The sequence below is a fragment of the Pipistrellus hanaki genome (assembly GCF_964339955.1).
Source record: "Pipistrellus hanaki genome assembly, chromosome: 10".
NCBI lineage: Eukaryota > Metazoa > Chordata > Mammalia > Chiroptera > Vespertilionidae > Pipistrellus > Pipistrellus hanaki.
Window position 1 is genome coordinate 61,173,410 of NC_140512.1, and position 18,742 is coordinate 61,192,151.

An 18,742-nucleotide genomic window follows, 5' to 3' on the forward strand; every position below is an offset into this window, starting at 1 on the left:
GCCTCAGGGTCTAAATTCTCATGGTTCTTTACATCACACAGTTCACAGATATCTTCTTCAGTCTTCTGTTCCCTGACACTAAACCAAATGTGTATATTTTCGTTATATATATATATATATATATATATATATATCCTCTATTGTGAGTTTAAAAGTGAGGAATAACACTGAGCTAAATGGAGTGCACAGCCTGGGTGGGTCTCCTGAGAAGGTCTCCTTGAGGCATATGGCGGTCTGCATGTATGCCGCCCCCCCCCCCCCCCCCCCCTGCTGACTACTGTCTATGGGCTGAGAGGACCAGGGGAAGAGCTGTGTGTGTGTGTGGTGGGGAGCACTGCATTGGTAGTGGCTTTGCACTCCTAGGAAGAGGAAAGCCTAGGCATTAACAAGGGTCTGTCTACCTGTGAGAGGGACCCAATTCTCAGGTGGCACAGGCTAGCGTTTTTTGGCCCCCATCCTGTATCTTTGGTTCCACTTTTGCTTTTGGGTTTCAATTAAAATAAATTCTTTTCATTGCAGAAACCTCTTAAAATGTTTGGACTAGAAAGTGTATTATAATAGTGTCAGGTGTAAAATATGACATTTTATTTAGAGGACAAAAGAAAATGTGACGTTACAGATACTTTCTTTATCCTGGACTATGAAAGTGAGGCGCTCTTTCAAAATCTTTTCATACACAGTGCTTCACCTCCACTGGCACTGGTGAGGCAGTGTGGTTTTCTGAGCCTGGAGAAACACAGCAAATAAGGGGTCAGATCCAAACCCAGTCCCAGTTACACATGTCGGATTGTTAACTCTTCAAGCGGGATATCCCTTTCTACTTATTATTTTTTACTTCATATTTGGAAAGAGGGCAAAACATTAACTGGCCAGTAGGATTCGACCTGATGCTTCCTGTGCGATGCAAACTTCAGGCGCCCATATCTATAAGATGTGGCCGAGGTCATGCCATTCCTTGTTCACAAGTGGGAGCTGGCATGACATCTGATAAGTCCAGGTACCGTGATTAGTTCGCTAAAAAAGCACCCTGTGAGTCAACATTGGTGCAGGTTACTGAAGCATCCTTCATTCCACAAAGACGACATGTACTTGAACTTCTTTTTCCAGCAGGGGTAAGATGTTTGGAGCTATCTTCTAGCAAAGGATATTTAGGAGAGCCATATTTCAAGGGTATTTCTTTCACTCAAAGGAGCTCTCTGGAGGGGTTGCATCCGTGCAGTGGGTGTCATCTCTGACCATCTGGGCTAAGCCAACCAGATAAGAAGCTGGCCGGCCATAAATCGAGTTTCCCAGTCAGGACATTTGTGGAGTGTTAGTTGTAGAACCCAGAGGAGCCTGTTCCTTCTGGTCGTTTTCTCTCAGTCCCTGGGAAACTCAGCAAAAAAGTCTGCCTGCACAGATATGCCTTGGACTCTGCCTCTGGCAGTCCATCAGAGGGCGAGACTTCTAAGGGCCTGTTGTAAGAATTTCTGCTGCAGATCACAGAGACTTATGCGCTGGAAACTGATACCAGCAGCACCCCAGCTGGTCTTAACCCCCATGAGAGAACAGAAGACCAGAGGTGACTTTTTACATAACTGGGTCCCCATCCATTCTATTTTAATTTCCACCTGGATGCGACCAGCGTGGAACAGAGCTCAGGCTTACGGCCACAGGCTCTCGGGCGGGGGCAGAGAATGGCATTCTGGATGTCCCGCTGTCCTTCAGTGGCTGGAAAAGCCTCTAAGAATGATAGTCTTGGAGCAAGCGAGGAGATACCAGTGACAGAAAGAGCAGGAGTTGGAAAAGGATGCTGGCTTGCTTTTGCAATTTCCACAACGACAAATGTGAAACTGTTTTGTTTACTTGTCCTAGAAATTCAGATGGAAGATGCCTCATAAAGTGTTAATAGAAAGTGGCTTATCTCTGGTGGCATCTGTACAGCTTATGCAACCTTTTTGGAATGGGGGAATAAAAGTAAACCACAATCCCTGACAAACAAGAGTGGTCACTGTTGCCTGCGGGCCCAAGTAAGCAAACACACGGAGCTGAAACACAAGAAGAGGGTTGAAGCTCCCAGCATCCTTTTCAAACGCAGTTTTCCGAATTTTGTAAAACAAAACAACTCCACCCATTCATGAAGGATTGTCACTTTTGATAGGTTATCAAGAAAACAACTTCAAAAGCCTAGCATTTATCTTTTTTAAACTATTGTTTTTAAAATGATCCCTGGGTTGTCCATAATGGAACAATTTTTTTTTTTTCTCTTTCTTTCTGTTTTACAAAAATGGAACAACCTGAAACTTTAAAGGGGAACATTCTGAGGGAAAAGTCATTTAGAAAGAATTCCTTGTGTCCTTCTTAGTCTAACTATTGGTCTGCATAATTAGACTTAATTGTTGTGAGGTAATAAATGTACTTCTGCCAGTAAGCTGCCCCCAAATCAGCAAATGCTGAAACTGCTTTTGCATTCAGGGTTGTTGTTCACATGTTTCACTCTTGGCTACTGTCCTCGTGATGGGTGGATAGCATGTCAAAGTGAAGTTTATTAAGTCTGGCCAAGCAACAAACACCAGCTGGCATGCACTTATGTCTCCATCGTCACACGGAGGTGAATCACATCTAAACTTGACTAACTTTTTTTCACTTTCTTGACTGAAATCTTGATTTCTTATTTTCTCCTCCCAAGTGGATGACAACTTTCCAATTCGACTGGAAACACCTTCAAACCAAGGAGTATGAGCAATTCCTTTGCAACATGCCCCCCTCCCCTCCCACCCCATTGTCTACAACAAGTCTGAGTGTGTACTTGGCCTTCAATAATTATCGGGTGATCGCTGTTTGAACAGACAAGGAATCTCTCCTGTGAGTGGAATCAATGAAGCATTAAGTTGAGAGCTGTCAGCGCTGACTTAATCCACTGATTTGCCACTTTTCAGTTGGCCATTCGCCATGACTCGTACCTCGTACATTGCGTTAGCCTGCGCCCCATAACTGGGACCAATTCCAGGGGGACCACCAGACCAGATGGCCGTGGCTAGTATGCACAGCTTCGCTTTCTGCTCTCGGCTTTCCATCCGTAAATAAGCTGATCCTCTTAAATCTTCCTGACAAAGCCTGGAGCCGGGCCACGTGCTCCTTCCAGGTAAGTGTGCTGAGCGAGCTCATAACTCAGACTCTTGCCGAGTGCCCTCCAGAGAACGCTTTTATTGGAGCGGGCAAGCGCTCCGGGCCCAGGAGATTTACGAGGCTTCAGAGACATAAACACAAATGGCGGAATAGGTGTGAGGTGTGTTCCCGCTGCAGCCTTCTCGCCTCCTGCTAACGATTACGGGGAGGGAGGCATCCATTCAAAAACAGCTGACTGCGGGGCTCTCAAGTTCACGATCTGATGAAGACTTCTGGTGCCAGACCCGCTTTTTGGGGTTGTCACATGGCTGAGTGCAGCGGCTTCCAAAACGGGCTGCAAACCACAATATTGATACACTGGGCCCCGTGCCAGAATAAAGCCCCAGGCCAGCGGGCTGGGTAAAAGATTCCAGTTGCTCCGTGAGCACCAGCGCATTGTCTGGGATCCCCAGGGCACACACACACACACACACACACACACACACACACACACACACACACATACGAAACCAGCACCAGACAAACATGGGGAGCCCCTTTTTAATGCTGTTTTGGGAAGGGAGCCTGGGTTGGCCTGGTGGGTTAACTGAGTTATGGCGAGCTTCGGGCGGGAAGGAGTTCCCCTTCAGGAACTGATTTGGCCTCCGGGGTATCTTAATTTTATAGTAATTGTCGGCAGCCCAGGGTGGGGTTCGGTGCTGGAATCTTACCCTTCATTCTCCACCCCCTCCCTGCCCCGGGGACTCTGCTGCAGAAAGCACGCGGAGAGAGCACTGAACCAGTTTGGGCAACGTATCAGCTTTAGTAAGTGCAAGGCTTCTGAGGAGAGCTGGGTTCTGCAAAGTGAAGTTTCCTATCCCTTCCCTCTGAACTGGAGACAGCAAGGCTGATCCAATGTACCGGTCCAGTCTCAGGCTGGAACACAGAACCCCAAAGAAGTGGCTAGGGAGAGGCCACACGGAGTGGAGAGCAGGCTCACTCTGTGTGAGGAAGCCCAGGGCTATGGAGCGTGCAGCTGGAGCCATCTCGCTTTGGAGGTACCCACTGGTGACAGGGGTAATCCACAGGGGAGAAGTGAGCAGTGAGGTGGGGAAGGGGGTGCAGATGAAAGTGATGAGAGTACAGAAGTTTAGAAGAATGTCCTTACTTCCTTGGGCAGAGAAGGGAAGTTAGTCCGTCCTGTCCATCTGGAGTTGTAAGCCCTCAAGACAGGTGGGCAGGCAGACAGAGAACCTTCATGGAAGCTATGGGCAGGATAAGTGCTACGGACTCTATTTTGAGAAGAGGCCCTTAGGCAGTGATAGCTAGCCTTCGTGTAGGAAGTAGTGAGCATAGGTGTTTGGAAGCCATGGTAAGACGCCCTCAATGGTACAGATGAATCCAGAGGATGATTTCACCAAAAACCAGTGTCCCTAAAGTCAATGTCCTACTCTACCGTTATGAAACCTCAGAACTCATTATTTGCTTTATTTTTCTGCTTGAGGTTTCCTTTGGTAGCATTAAAATGAGTTCATGGTCCCTCACACATTGTCTGCTCAGACAAGTGTCCTAGAAACAAGGTGGGGGGCCCATAGTGATGAAGCTGAGGTTAGAAAGGTACTTGAAGTTAATTACAAAATGGATAATCAACAGGAGACTTACAGTGAGTAGGAAAAATTTGAGAAATGTATTGTTATGTGTATATATATATTTTCATAAAAACGCTGGGGAAATACTTTGATTCATTTAGTATGCACAATTATTTATAGATAGAGTGCATAAATTTTTAGACTAGACAAAACATGGTATAGCTTGTGATTTCATAAAAAGAAATATGCTGTTTGCTCAGGATATTTTAAGTCACTTGCTAACACTCATGATGGAGGGTTATTTTTGTTCATTGCTTGCTTTATTAAAAATGTATTCAAGAGAAGAGTTGAAAGTGATAAATATATTTTACAGCTGGAGAAAACAGAAGAACCACATAGAAAGATTGAGCTCTTGTAGCATTGTTTATCTTTTTGGCTTAGTTTTGTGCAGCCAATCTTGGAATTTTCTCTGCCTCTTTTTCTTTTTCTTTTGTTGTTTAATTTTTTATTCTTTTTAATTTTAATATTATTTTTTATTATCTAACGTTTTACATATGTCTCCTTTTTCCCCAATTGACTGCCCCCACCCCCCTCCTCCCAGCCATTCCCCCCTGTGCAAGCCCCACCACCCCAAGAGGTCTGTGTCCATTGGTTTTGCTAACATGCATGCATACAAGTCCTTTGGTTGCTCTCTAACCCCGTTCCCCCAACTCCCCTACTGTTTGTCTCCGGATCTATTCTTATTCATCAAATTTTGTTCATCATTATATCCCACATATGAGTGAGATCATGTGATATTTATCTTTCTCTGACTGGCTTATTTTGCTTTTGCCTCTTTTTCTTATATTTAAATTGTATGCATCAGTAATCTAATCAAAGCAAATCAATGGAACTTTTCAAACAACTTAAAAAGCACAAGTTTTGCACTGGCCAGTTTTGCTCACTGGTCACCAGTGATTGTTGGCCCATGGACCAGAAGGTCATGGGTTCGATTCCCCATTAAGAGCACGTACCTCTGTTGCAGGGACTGGATTGCAAATTCCCCAGCCCTGGTAGGGGCTTGAGCAGGAGACATCGAATCACTGTGTCTCTCTTATACCGAATGTTTCTCTCTCTCCTCCCTCTCTTCCACTCTCCCCCAAAAATAAAAAATAAAGATTCACTTTCTCCTAAAAACATTCTCACAATACCATAGTTTTTTTTTTTAATCATATGTAGAGTAATTAATTCTATTAAGTCTTCTAAAAAAACAGCAGTTTCTCACCCACCCTCTTGCCATTGACCTCTCCCCAGAAGTAATAACTTTCAGGTCTTTGAATTGAATTATTTTGCTTCAATTTTATTAAATACCATACTTATATGGTCACTTCTTAATTTTTTAAATGTTGAGACATTATATGTGACTTTCCACTGTGAAAGTTGAGGATTTGCTTTGTTTCACCACCTCCCCCTACACATGTATTTTTGTATCCAATACAGCTATTTCAACACTGGGGCTAGCTCTGCAGTCAGTCGTTATATTATTACTAGAGGCCCGGTGCATGAATTCGTGCACAGGTGGTGTCCCTTGCAGGGATCGGGCCCCAGCTCATGCTCCCAGGCTCAAAGCTCTGCAGCCCCATCTGGCACCCCACCATTGCCTGGTTGCCCCCTCACCTGCTCCACCATCCCACCTGCAGGACATTTGATTGGGGCCAGGCCCCCTGCCTGGCTCTCTCAGTGCCTGGGAGCCAGGTGGTGACCCTCTGCAGGGCAATCGGTGGGGTTATCAAGTCCCCACTCCCACCAGTCTTGGCCTGATGTTGCCCACTCCTACTACACCGTCCCTCAGCGGTCCCACTCTCTTTGGGGCCCATCAGAGCTTGCAGCGCCTCCACTACTGCCAGCTGCCAGTGCTGCTTTGCTGATGCCCACGATGTTCTGCACTGCCCCCTGGTGTTCAGTCATAGCAAGAGGTTGAACTCCCAAACAATTTGCATATTAGGCTTTTATTATATAGGATGACATCAATTTTATTCAAGCTATGCTAGAGAGTGCACTATATTAATTTCCTTTTTCCCACTTGTCTTTTTTTCTCTATTTGCCTGGTTTCTATGTCTTTTTTTTTTTTTAAATATATTTTATTGATTTTGTACAGAGAGGAAGGGAGAGAGATAGAGAGTTAGAAACATCGATGAAAGAGAGTCATCGATCAGTTGCCTCTTGCACACCCCCTACTGGGGATATGCCCGCAACCAAGGTACATGCCCTTGACCGGAATCGAACCCGGGTCCCTTCAGTCCCCAAGCCGACGCTCTATCCATTGAGCTAAACCGGTCCCGGCTGGTTTCTATGTCTTTATCATGAATCCAATCTCCTGAATCTGAGAAGAATCAGAAGTTCCATCAATTTTGTTATCTGACAATATCTCCTGACATCCCTTGGCCTGTTCCAGTCTGGAGTGGGTGCCTTCATTCCCAGCTTCTGGAGGCTGCCTGCATTCCTTGGCTAGTGGTCGCCTTCCTCATGTCACTTGGACCTCTGCTTCCATTGCCATTTCTCCTTCATAGACTGTGACCCTCTTGCCTCTCTCTTATAAAGACCCTTGTAATTACATTGGAAGCTTGTGGATAATCCAGGAAAATCTCCTCTTCACAAGATCCTTAATCACACCTGTAACCCCCCTTTTGCTGTCTAAGGTAACGTATTATAGGTTCTGGGGTTTTGGGCACTGGTGGGTTGGGTGGTGGTCCTCCGAAAGACATGCCACATGTTTACTTCCTAATACCCAGCATCTGTGAATATGGTCCTATTTGTACTCTCGGAAACATGTATATAATTAAATTAAGAATCTTGAAGGAAATCATCCTGGATTATTGGGGTGGGTCCTAAATCCAATGACAAGAGTTCTTAAAAGAGACAGAAAAGGAGAAAAGACAGATACAAGACAAGAAAGATAAGAAGGCACCAATCTTCTGTATCTGAGAACCGATTGGTGAAAACCGAGGCAGACATTGGAGCAATGCCAGAGGAGCTTTGGGAGACACCAGAAGACGGAAGAGCCAAGGACCAATCACTCCCTAGATCCTGCAGAGGAAGTGCAACTCTTCTGACACCTTTTGTCAGATTTCTGACCCCCAGAACTGGAGAGAATGCATATCTTTTGTTTCCTCCAACCCCTCTGTGGCACTTTGTGACGATAACCCTGGAAAACCAATAAAGGTGTGGATGTCTTTGAGGGTCACTATCTAACACAGTGTATTAATCAATATTTTTGGAATTTTCTTTCCCCAGTCTCTTCCAAGTTGCTTTATTTTGTTTGCTTTGCCTCTATCTGTCATTTCAGAAGCTTTTCTCAGGTTTCTGGTCATCCTTGCTTATTGCTCATGATTATGAATGGAATATTAAAAGCCAATTAGAAGATCTGAGCATGTGGGTAGGACTAGTTGACTTTGGGTCATTTAGTTGGCGAATCTTCAACATCAGAGTATTTATGTTTTGTCTCTTAAGCTGGTCAGGTTTTATTTCAGCTTCTGTTCTGATGCTATTGACTAATGCTCTTCAGACTGGTAGAGGAGAGGACTAAAGAGGTCTTAGCATTCACTGTCTAAATGTAATTCTATTTATTTATTTATTTATTTATTTATTTATTTATTTATTTTCAGTATGGCCACCCTTGACCTAAAAATCTAATATAGTCCTCACTGGCATAACTGTATAATTTAAAGAGCTAAATTCAACATGGAGAACACTTGAGTTAGAATAAAGAATGGCTTTTATTAATGGGAAATGTGAGAAATACAATAAGCTACTGAATTACAGTTGTTGGCTTATTCTTAAAACAAGAACACTCTCATGATTCTGAAGACTAACCTAAGGAAAGGATTAGTCCTTTTCAAAAGGCAGTTTCAAAATAACAAAATTAGCCAGTCTTAAATAAGACGTTTTCCTCTTTTGACTTCAATTATCCTCTCTGATTAAGAGCATCTTTTCATTCTGTCAGCAATGCAGCTACTTAATGGCGGGGATGCCTAACACCTCTGGGTAACTGAAAACTTTAGTTTTCAACTACAGACTATTTGCCTTTGTTTCCTGTTTGTGACATATCCTCTAAAATCTACTTGCTGAATTCGTGGTTCAATTCTAGACCATCTGGCTGACAGATAATTATGACACCAAATCACATCTGCCTTTCTTTCTTTCTTTCTTTCTTTCTTTCTTTCTTTCTTTCTTTCTTTCTTTCTTTCTTTCTTTCTTTCTTTCTTTCTCCCTTCCTTCCTTCCTTCCTTCCTTCCTTCCTTCCTTCCTTCCTTCCTTCCTTCCTTCCTTCCTTCTTTCCTTCCTTCCTTCCTCCCTTCCTCCCTTCCTCCCTTTCTTCCTCCCTCCCTCCCTCCCTCCCTTCTCTCTCTCTCTCTCTCTCTCTCTCTCTCTCTCTCTCTCTCTCTCTCTCTCTCTCTCTTCTGCATTTTTTTAGGTTTTCTAAGCCTCCCCTTTTTCCTTATTCTTCTCATGTTCTAGTTCTTCCCCCCCTCCCCCTTTTTTTTCTTTCCTTCTTGTAACCTGATAGAAAAACTATAGCGCTGACTCACCTTCCCAACTGGTATTCTAGTGCCTCCCACCTCGTCAAAGAGCTGCTGTTGTTGGAATCTTAAGGATTGGTAGGTGGTTTAAGTGTTCGAATCCTGTTCCCTCAAGAAAACTTTTGCTGTGGTCATCTTTTGGCTCAGCACAGAAATAAACGCTCAAGGAGGTGCATACTGGATCTAGGTAACATTGATGCTTTTTATTTGCATGAAAAGGGCAGAAAGGCTAGAAGAGTTTATAATTTACCCTTGGCCTCTAAACTATCTTCCCTCTCTGGAGGCCAGAGACAACCGTATCTAGTCTAATTTTTAAAAATTATTTTAAAACCTTTAGCACACAGAATTCCACCACAGCGTTCTTTAACCCTCTAAATGTCCAGGGACCACTTATGTCAGAAGCTTCATGAACATGTGTCCTCATGTAAGTGACCTGCAATAGAGGAGGCTTTAGAAGGAGAGGGCCATCCTCATGCACTTGGTTGAATGACCCCTTTTCTTTCTGAAAAATGCAGTTTCCTCATATACATAAAATTGAGCGATGAGAATGGGCAAAACACTTAGGACACTCAGCCCACCAGAAAAGTCAGACCAATTCTGGCAGTCCCTGAGGTGGTGGCCTCGCAGCCAGATTGCACTTATATTCAAATCCTCTAAGCAATAAAGGCGAATGCAAACTTTTTATTTCTATCAATAGTTAAGCAGATGACTGACTGTTTACGCTTTAATAATGCTTCACATCCTTGGCAACTCCTCACTGGCCTGCTTTTAGGTGCAGTGGGCTCCTGCTTGAAAGTGCGTATAGTGCAACAGCGCACCATCTTCTGCTGCTGTGGGCAGTGGTGGAAACCAGCAAAGGGAAAGACAGAGACTGGGTGAGAAACGTCCTGTTGCCAAAACCGGTTTGGCTCAGGGGATAGAGCATCGGCTTGTGGACTGAAAGGTCCCAGGTTCGATTCTGGTCAAGGGCATGTACAAGGGCATGTAGGGAGTGTGCAAGAGGCAACTGATCGATGATTCTTTCTCATCGATGTTTCTAACTCTCTATTCCCCCCTCTTCTTTGTAAAAAAACCAATAAAATATATTAAAAAGAATAAAAGAAATGTCCTTTTTATTAGGTCTTTTGACCAAACTGAATGGATCAAGTGCAAGACAGTAGGTAATAGGAGTAGCTTAATCAGGTGTTCTCTAAAGCCTTCACCTCCCCAGGTGAGTAATTGCAATTTCTTCAGCAATTTCTCAGAAATGCTATATTCCAAGTTCATTGCTCAGCTGTGATTTTTGAGTTCATCCTTTAGAGGTGAACTTGAGATAGCACGTAAATCAGTCATGGTGGCCCCTCTGCTTCTCAGGCTCACTGTTTTCTCAGTGGAATCTTCTTTGCCACTGGATTCCCCTCAAAATTATGTCTGTCCCCTTATTTGCTCAGTGAATTTAGTCAGCTGTTGGAAGAAAAAATAATGTGATTAAATTCATTTATACCTTCCAAGGTTATTAGCAGCTTCAGACCCTGGAGGTTAATGTAAGGATTTCACTAATGGAAAGGCTTTCAATCAGAAGAATCTAATAAAATAAAGAATTGTGGACACAGTGGGGAGCCACCTGGTAACAAAACAAAGAAGCTTTCCTTTTGCTCTTAATTCCAGATACAACTTTGTGCAAAAGTATAAGTATCTTTCTCATGGTTTGTAAGTCAGTCCTCTTAACACTTTCCAGATTCACATTTAAAAGGCATATATATTACCATTTGCAAAATCAAATTGCAAAAGAATATATCTGCCATCTTGTTTTGGGGGAAAATATGCAGAGAAATCTTTTCATTAATCCGCTGTTGCAAAAAAATTGTGGAATTGGTGAGTATAAAAGATGAGAGTACCTATTTGAAACTCACCAGAAACAGATGTTTCCCTACCTTTGCTTTTCAGTAAAAATGTGATCCTCTACCCATAGTGTTTCCAATTTCATAATTAAATTCAGTTGCATTGTTAATGTACTGTTGACATTAACTTGTATCTCATATACACGAGACTGGGAATACACATCTGTTAACTTGAAACAGCTGTTTGCAAAATTACTACAATATGGCCAATACTTCTTTTAACCACTATGTCTCCCCATTTAAACATGATTTGCATCTGTAAGTACCTATTATACATAAAATTAAAGGAAGATTTATGACATAACAATAATGAATTTTGAGGCTATTTTAACATTGCATTTGACAATAGTATGGTAGAACAAGAAAGTTAATGGAATATTTCTACAGATCAGAAGCCATGCCCTACTGGTAGCCACGCTCAAAAGACATGTCCTGGAGTGTGTGGACATCTTCCCACACACTCTCTAGGACATGGTTGGCAGACAACTCTGGATGGGACCATCCTCATGGCTCCACTCTTGTCTCTTCTGTTCTTGGGAATGGCAGAACATTTGGGAAGTTCTCTGATGCTCTCCATGTTTTCCAGCTGCCCCATTTCTACATAGCTGATACCTAAAGTTCCACAACTAAAACTGTCTTACTGTGTCCTCTCCTGAAACTTCAGTAACTTTGTCCTCTCCTGAAACTTCAGTGACTTCAATGACTTGAGTTGTTGTAAGGCCTGATGATTGCTGTAGACCTGGGCATGGCTTCTTCAAACCCTTTCCAGCTTTGACAGGGGCGGGGCAGGGAGAGCATCAGCCGGTGCTGGGATGAGCAGTGGTGTGGTAGAGGGAAGATGAGGCCTGGAGTGCGGCAGACCTTCTGTGCTGCAAGCCTTAGGGCCTGGTAGCTGTTGTCCTGATCACCCAGAAACCTCCCCAAAATCTAGGTGGGCAGCCCAACTGTGGCTCACGCCTCCTCCAGCTACCTTTTTTTTTTGTGCCTAGCTCAGTCCTTGGGGCACAAGGAGAGCAACACCTGGTACTTGCTAGAGAGGGCTTTTGGAAGCAATAATGCTATTTCTAACATAATGATTTGTCAAAGCCTCTTAGATAAGTTCTATTTTGAGCACAAATTCTAACTCCAGGAAGTGTTAGAGTAAGTTTGGGTATTTATTTTTCATTTTATAAAAAAGTCATTGAGTCTCCTCTCTGTGCTAAGCAATTTATTTCTAAACCAAGAATGCAAAGATTAAAATACTAAGTGAAATAAACCAACTGCATAAAACCACATATTGTATGATCCCATTTGTATGAAATGTCCAAGATAAGCAAATGTATAGAAACAGATTGTTGATTGCCTCAGACTAGGGGTAGGGAGGGGGGAGTGACTGCTGCATTTCTTTTGGGCATGACACGAATGCTTGAAATACTATGGTGATGGCTGCCAACTTGTGTACATATACTAAAAACCCATTGAATTGTACACTTGAAATGAGTGCACTTTATGGTATGTACCTTTTATCTCAATAAAACAATCCTATATAATTAAAGCTTAATATGCTAAGTGTCTGGTTGTCCAGTTGGCCATTCAACTTACCAAAGTGTAATATGCTAATGATATGCTAAGGCTGCTCAACTGCTCGCTATGACATGCACTGACCACCAGGGGGTAGATGCTCCAACCAGTAGGTTAGTTTGCTGCTGAAGTCCAGCCAATGAGGACTGAGTGAAATGGGTTGGACATGCCCTGGAGCCTTCCTTAGCTGGCCAATCTCCCGTGTCCCTCACAGGCCCTGATCGTGCACCAGTGGCGTCCCTTGGCTTGGCCTGCACCCTCTCACAATCCAGAAGCCCTTGTGGGATGTCGGAAAGCTGGTTTGGGCCTGATGGCCAAATGACTGGTTGTTATGATGTGCACTGACCACCAGGGGACAGATGCTCAATGCAGGAGCTACCTCCTAGTGGTCAATGCTCTCTCACAAGGGAAGTACCGCTCAACCAGAAGCCCAGCTCACTGCTGGCAAGCACAGTGGCAGTGGAAGGAGTCTCTCCCTCCTCCTTGGCAGTGCTAAGGATGTCTGACTGCTGGCTCCTGGACTGTGTAAGGGCACAGGCCAGGCTGAGGGACCCCCTCACCCTCACTGAGTGTACAAATTTCATGCACCAGGCCTCTAGTTAAAATAATCAAGTAAACAAAAAACTTCATCATGGTTGTATTGGATACACTCTTAAATTGACTAAGATACAGGTTGGCATAGAGTGAGTAGAGACTGCTAAGGGAACACAAAGAAAAGCCACTTTGACCATTATTTGGGAAACCTGAGAAAGATTGCTAGAGGAGATGAGATCTAAGACAGAGACGAGATCATGGGGGAAATATTTGATGAGCTCATACTCTTTAGACACTGTATGGTAAAAAGATGAGTAGGAAAAGTCAGTCCTAGTTCTAGAGGGGCTAAGGTTGGTGGGGTAGCATATAAAGAGATTATTACAGATAATTATTATATAATGGGTGTCAACCAATGGTGGTTGGCATGCCAATTCAATGCTAGCAGGAATCTCCCATGTGGGGTGCGCTGAAGAAGGAAACTTTATGTAGTGCCAACAGCTTGATGGTAATACAGTAAGTATGGCTGTGAAAACGGAAGGACGGAGGCACCCCTGGGATCAGCCCCTCTTCAGCTGGGCAGGTCCCTTCAGGGCAGGCCTGCTCCATCTGCCCTGGCCAGGCATCTCTGGAGATTCAGCTCCGGACAGGGAGGCTCAGTCTCCAGTCTCCAGTCTCCAGAGGAAAATGCGCTTCCTGAGCCAGCTGGGAGCTGGCTTCTGTAGATAGAAGTGCCTGCCCCCTGTCACTGATTGGTCAGAACAGAGCGGCTCTGATTGGACAGAGCTGCTTAGCCCCAATTGGATGGGGAAAGCCTCAGTCCTGGCTCAAATGGCAGAAATAGGCTCTGCGTTTTGTTGTTTGTTTGCTTGCTTGTTTTACTGGAACTCAGGTAGCCACCAGAGCCCTTCCTAGCCCCCAGGGTTCCGGTGGGGTAGTGCAACAACATGGGTGGATAGGGACCATGAAGTAACAAAAGGGGGAATTAAACCTAGTCAAGAAGGTGGAGGCTGAATTAAAATTCGACTTGGGGAGGGAGGTAGCTTTGCTTCCTGTGGTTGGCAAACTGCAGCTCGCGAGCCACATGCGGCTCTTTGGCCCCTTGAGTGTGGCTCTTCCACAAAATACCATGGCCTGGGCTAGTCTGTTTACAAGAAATGGCGTTAGAAGAAGTTTAAGTTTAAAAATTTGGCTCTCAAAAGAAATGTCAATCGTTGATATTTGGCTCTGTTGACTAATGAGTTTGCCGACCAATGTCAACCTAATGAGCCAAAGAACTGCTATCTTGCAAAGGGCCTGCCACCGACAATGCCCTCCACCACGGCTCACGGGACTCAGCCACTCTGCCCTGCTTTCTCCTCCTCACCCTTGTTAGCATGTGCCCATGGGAAGGCCCTGTGAGGCCAGAGCTACTCAGGAAAGCAGGGAGGTGGAGAGGAGGGCGAAGAGTCAGATGGCACGGCCGGCACCCTGCTAAGAGTAACTCTCACAAGAGAGCCTCCTGGTCCGTTTATTTTCTGCAGGGCTCGCACCTGCCCAGTCCCCTTCTTCCCCCAGTTCTCTTTGTAGTTTTAATGGTGGAAGCCCTTATGGCCCTGCGGCCAAATCTTTCCTAGCATCTTCGCATTCTGATGACTTCTGGCAGTTGGGTGCCTTGTCACCTCCCACAAGAAACATTTGCCAGACACCCTCCCCGCTCTGCTTGTCAGAGGCCTCCAACCCATGCCCCACATGTTCGGACGAGCACCTGGCTGAGGCATCCCGAGATAGGGAACCTGGGAGGCACGGATTTTACATACTGCTGTAAATCAAAGCCGGGAGGAGCGATGGCAAGAAGCGAATACAATGCTTAAATGATGATTTGGTATTTTATTACTTATTTCATTTTGCAGGTGTGTGTATGCCCACACATACACTGAGTGGCCAGATTATTATGATCTCTGAATGCATAATAATCTGGCCACTCAGTGTATATCCTATATAATAAAAGGCTAATATGCAAATTGTCTCCTTGACCAGGAGTTTGACTAGAAGGCAGGCTGGCCAATGTCCCCTCCTTCTGGCAAGGCTTGTCAGACCTCACCCATGCACGAATTCATGCACCGGGCCTATACACACACACGCACACACTCTGAGTGGCCAGGCTATTACGCGTTCAGAAATCATAATAATCTGGCCACTCAGTGCATATGTACACACATGTGTTTGTATACATTTTTATTCAGGCTGAGTTTTTGTTTAAAAGAGTCCAACATTCCTGTTTTGGAGTATTTGATAGCACTATGCCCAGACACCAACCAGGGAAGGTTGGTTTTGGCTTCTGTGGGCAAAAAGGCAGCACAGCAAGTCAGTGTTGTGGGGGAAGAGGGGAAAACATGTATTTTCACTGTATTTGATAACAGTTTACTGAAGGTGATGCAGAGAGGCTTCCATTGGAAGAGAAATCGGCATCCAGACACTCAGCACTTCAAAGACTAGGGCGACCCCAGGAAACAGAAAAACGCCCTGTAGGCCAATTCTACACTCGAGACTCACCCTTTTTGTGGGAAACAAGAACCTGAGATGCCCTGTCTGCTTCAGCCTCATCTGGGAATCCATAAATAATTCAGGGACGATATCAATTTATTTCTAGGAACGGTGGCCAAGAGAAAGTTCTGAGTGTTTACCAATAACATGGCCCCGGGAACTCCATCCTTATTGAAATGAGTCCTGTTCTTGGCAGGAATAACTTGTGCTCAGGGTTGATCCACACCCTTTTAAAAACATACCATCGATTTTGTAGCGAAAAGGGGACTTTTTCTAGACAAGTTTGAACAGAGACCAGCTTTTCCCTAGAGGCTAATGCACATGTGGTAGAAGTGGATGAACCCACGTCTGTGCCATTTAACAACGCATTACAGGTTGGTTACAAAGGCATTGTTTCCATGTTCCCCCTCTGCTATTCTTAATTCAGATCAAATTTTATCTCCTAAGTGGAAGAAGTAGCTGCAAATAATTTCATGCCCTGCCAATGACATAGGAACCAATTTTTAACAAAACGCTCGTAAACTTTTTTTTTTTTTTTTTTTTTTATGATACTGTAAAACTGGAGAGCTCATGCCCATTAAAACATAAGCTTCATGTTACATGTAATTAAGGCCATGAGCAGAACGTAAAAATGTAAGTTTTAAAATGTATCTTGTATTACATTATTAAATGCGCCCAGAAAATACTGCCTGTGTTCCATTTCACAGGCCGAGGTGAAGACAAGGAGGAAAGCTCGCAGTGGGTGAAGGATTACGGGGGTGAAGAAAAGTGAGGGACAGAAGATTTGCTACTTCAAATTCTCCAGAGGACAGAGCAAATGGATGGTTAGAGGTCACTTTCTATTTATCCTAATTAGAAATAAGGAGGTATCATTAAAGGCACATTCGGCTGCTCTTTAGGTAATATAGGTTATAATTTTTGGTGGAATAAAGCTTGAAAATTATTATTTATTTTCGCTTAAGAATGAGGCCCTCCAAAGTGAGGTGTACCTTAAGAATAGCTTTGAAAAGAAGTCCAAGGTCTGTCAAAGGCGGCTGGAGAGGGTGCTCCGACTTGCTACACATCCCAGAACCCTGTTGGGGAGGAGACTCTCTTCTGGGGTAAAAATCAGTGCTGTCCCCCCCTTTCCACTCTTCTCTGATCGTGATGGGCCCAACAGAGTAAGCCATGTCTCATTCACTTCAGTGTTGGCATTTTGTACCGCCCTCTCACTTCCATGTATTTACTGTCAAAAATTCTGAATCCCGCATCGTCAGCTGTTAATGTCAGGGCTACTGGACACTCAACCATCTCGTGTATCTAAGTGGAGATGTATGGATATACAAGTGGTTATATGTTGCAACATATGCCCATTTTATTTTAATGTTCCTAAATTGTTTTTCCTATTTGTCAAATTGATGATTTAATGTTAACACCAAACAATTATAGACAAATTAAAAATTAGATTAGAGACTGTAAAGAAAATTAAAATGCTGACTTTGATGCCCTACAGTAAGCTTTCAATCTACAGATTTTTAACATTTTTAGTGAAAAAATTGGGAATACAATGAAGAAAATACAGCGTGGCAAGATTATTACGATTTCTGAACACATAATAATCTGGCCACTCAGTATATATATATTAGAGGCCCGGTGCATGAATTCGTGCATTGGTGGGGTCTGGCCAGCCTGGCCAGGGGGAGGGGACATGGGCAGTTGGCCAGTCTGCCTGCAGGTTGAACTCCTGGTGGAGGGGTCAATTTGCATATTAGCCTTGCATATTATGCATTCAGAGATCATAATAACCTGGCAACTCAGTGTATATATATGTCACATACAATTACCATTAATTTGCTTAGTCTAACCCTAAAAACAGCATCAGATTAGTGTATTTCACTAGTCCTCCATATAATAAGTCCTTACATAACTGAGTATTCTGTTACATTTCTAAGACCATGCTACTTTTGAATTCTGATGTACAAATACTAGTGACCAATTGTAATTACTTTGCTTTTTAAAAATCACAATATTTAAATGAATTTTATACAAATTACTTTTCATAAAATAAAAATAATCATATGATGTTACACATAAATTTCCTAAGTAAATATTTCAGTTAGAAATAGTCAGTGTTTCCCCCAATGGGCTAGTCAGCATAAATCAAATTCAAAAACTAATCTACCTAAACAGGACAACCATGTAGGAATAAAAATCACTTATTATAGTGTTTTCTCTAAAAGTGTCTGTTTTAATTTTATTCTTGCTATTCCTTGGCTTTAAGTAATTATCTTCATTTACATTGCAAACACTTACATATTACAAATATTCTTAATATGGGTTAAGAATTAGTACTTTGAGTATGTATTGGATGTGTAGTGACCTGACATCCAATAGAGTCATAAAACAGATTCTTCCCATTTCAAGGAGCATAAAGAAAACAAATGGAGCACCATTGGGGGAGGCTGTATATCACCTGGGAAAAAATGGCTTCTCCAGCCCCTCCACCAGCTGAATGCATCATAAAAGAAATGAGGAAGTGGATAATAGCAGTTTCTCCAGCAATAAAAACATGATAAAAGGTTCTTTGACAGGATGAAACCTTGGAAGCCCTGCCAAGTAGAAAAACCTAGTTTGCAGGCACTGGCAGTGTCTTGCTGACTTTAGTGGGTCTTAGAGGTTCCAAACAACTCCTGGTTCATCCCCCTCAGTCCAGGTGATCTATCAAAATGCCTTCGTGCCCCAGAGCAATCAAAGCCATTTGAACTGCAGTGATTCATTGAAGAAAACTGCAGCAAGCTTTGGCAGAGCAATTATTGCTTGATCCAGGCAAAACGGTAGGATCTGCTGTCGTATCCTTTTACTCTTGCATGCATGTTTTTGAGGTGATCAGCCCATGTGAGCTTACTCAAAGTTGTTTGTGCATTTTAAATACATAATCCTAGCTCCTAATTTTGATGACTTTTTTTTCAATAAGATGAAAAGTCACAGAGAAAATTTTTACATATTGATGATTCTTGCAGCATTAGCTCAA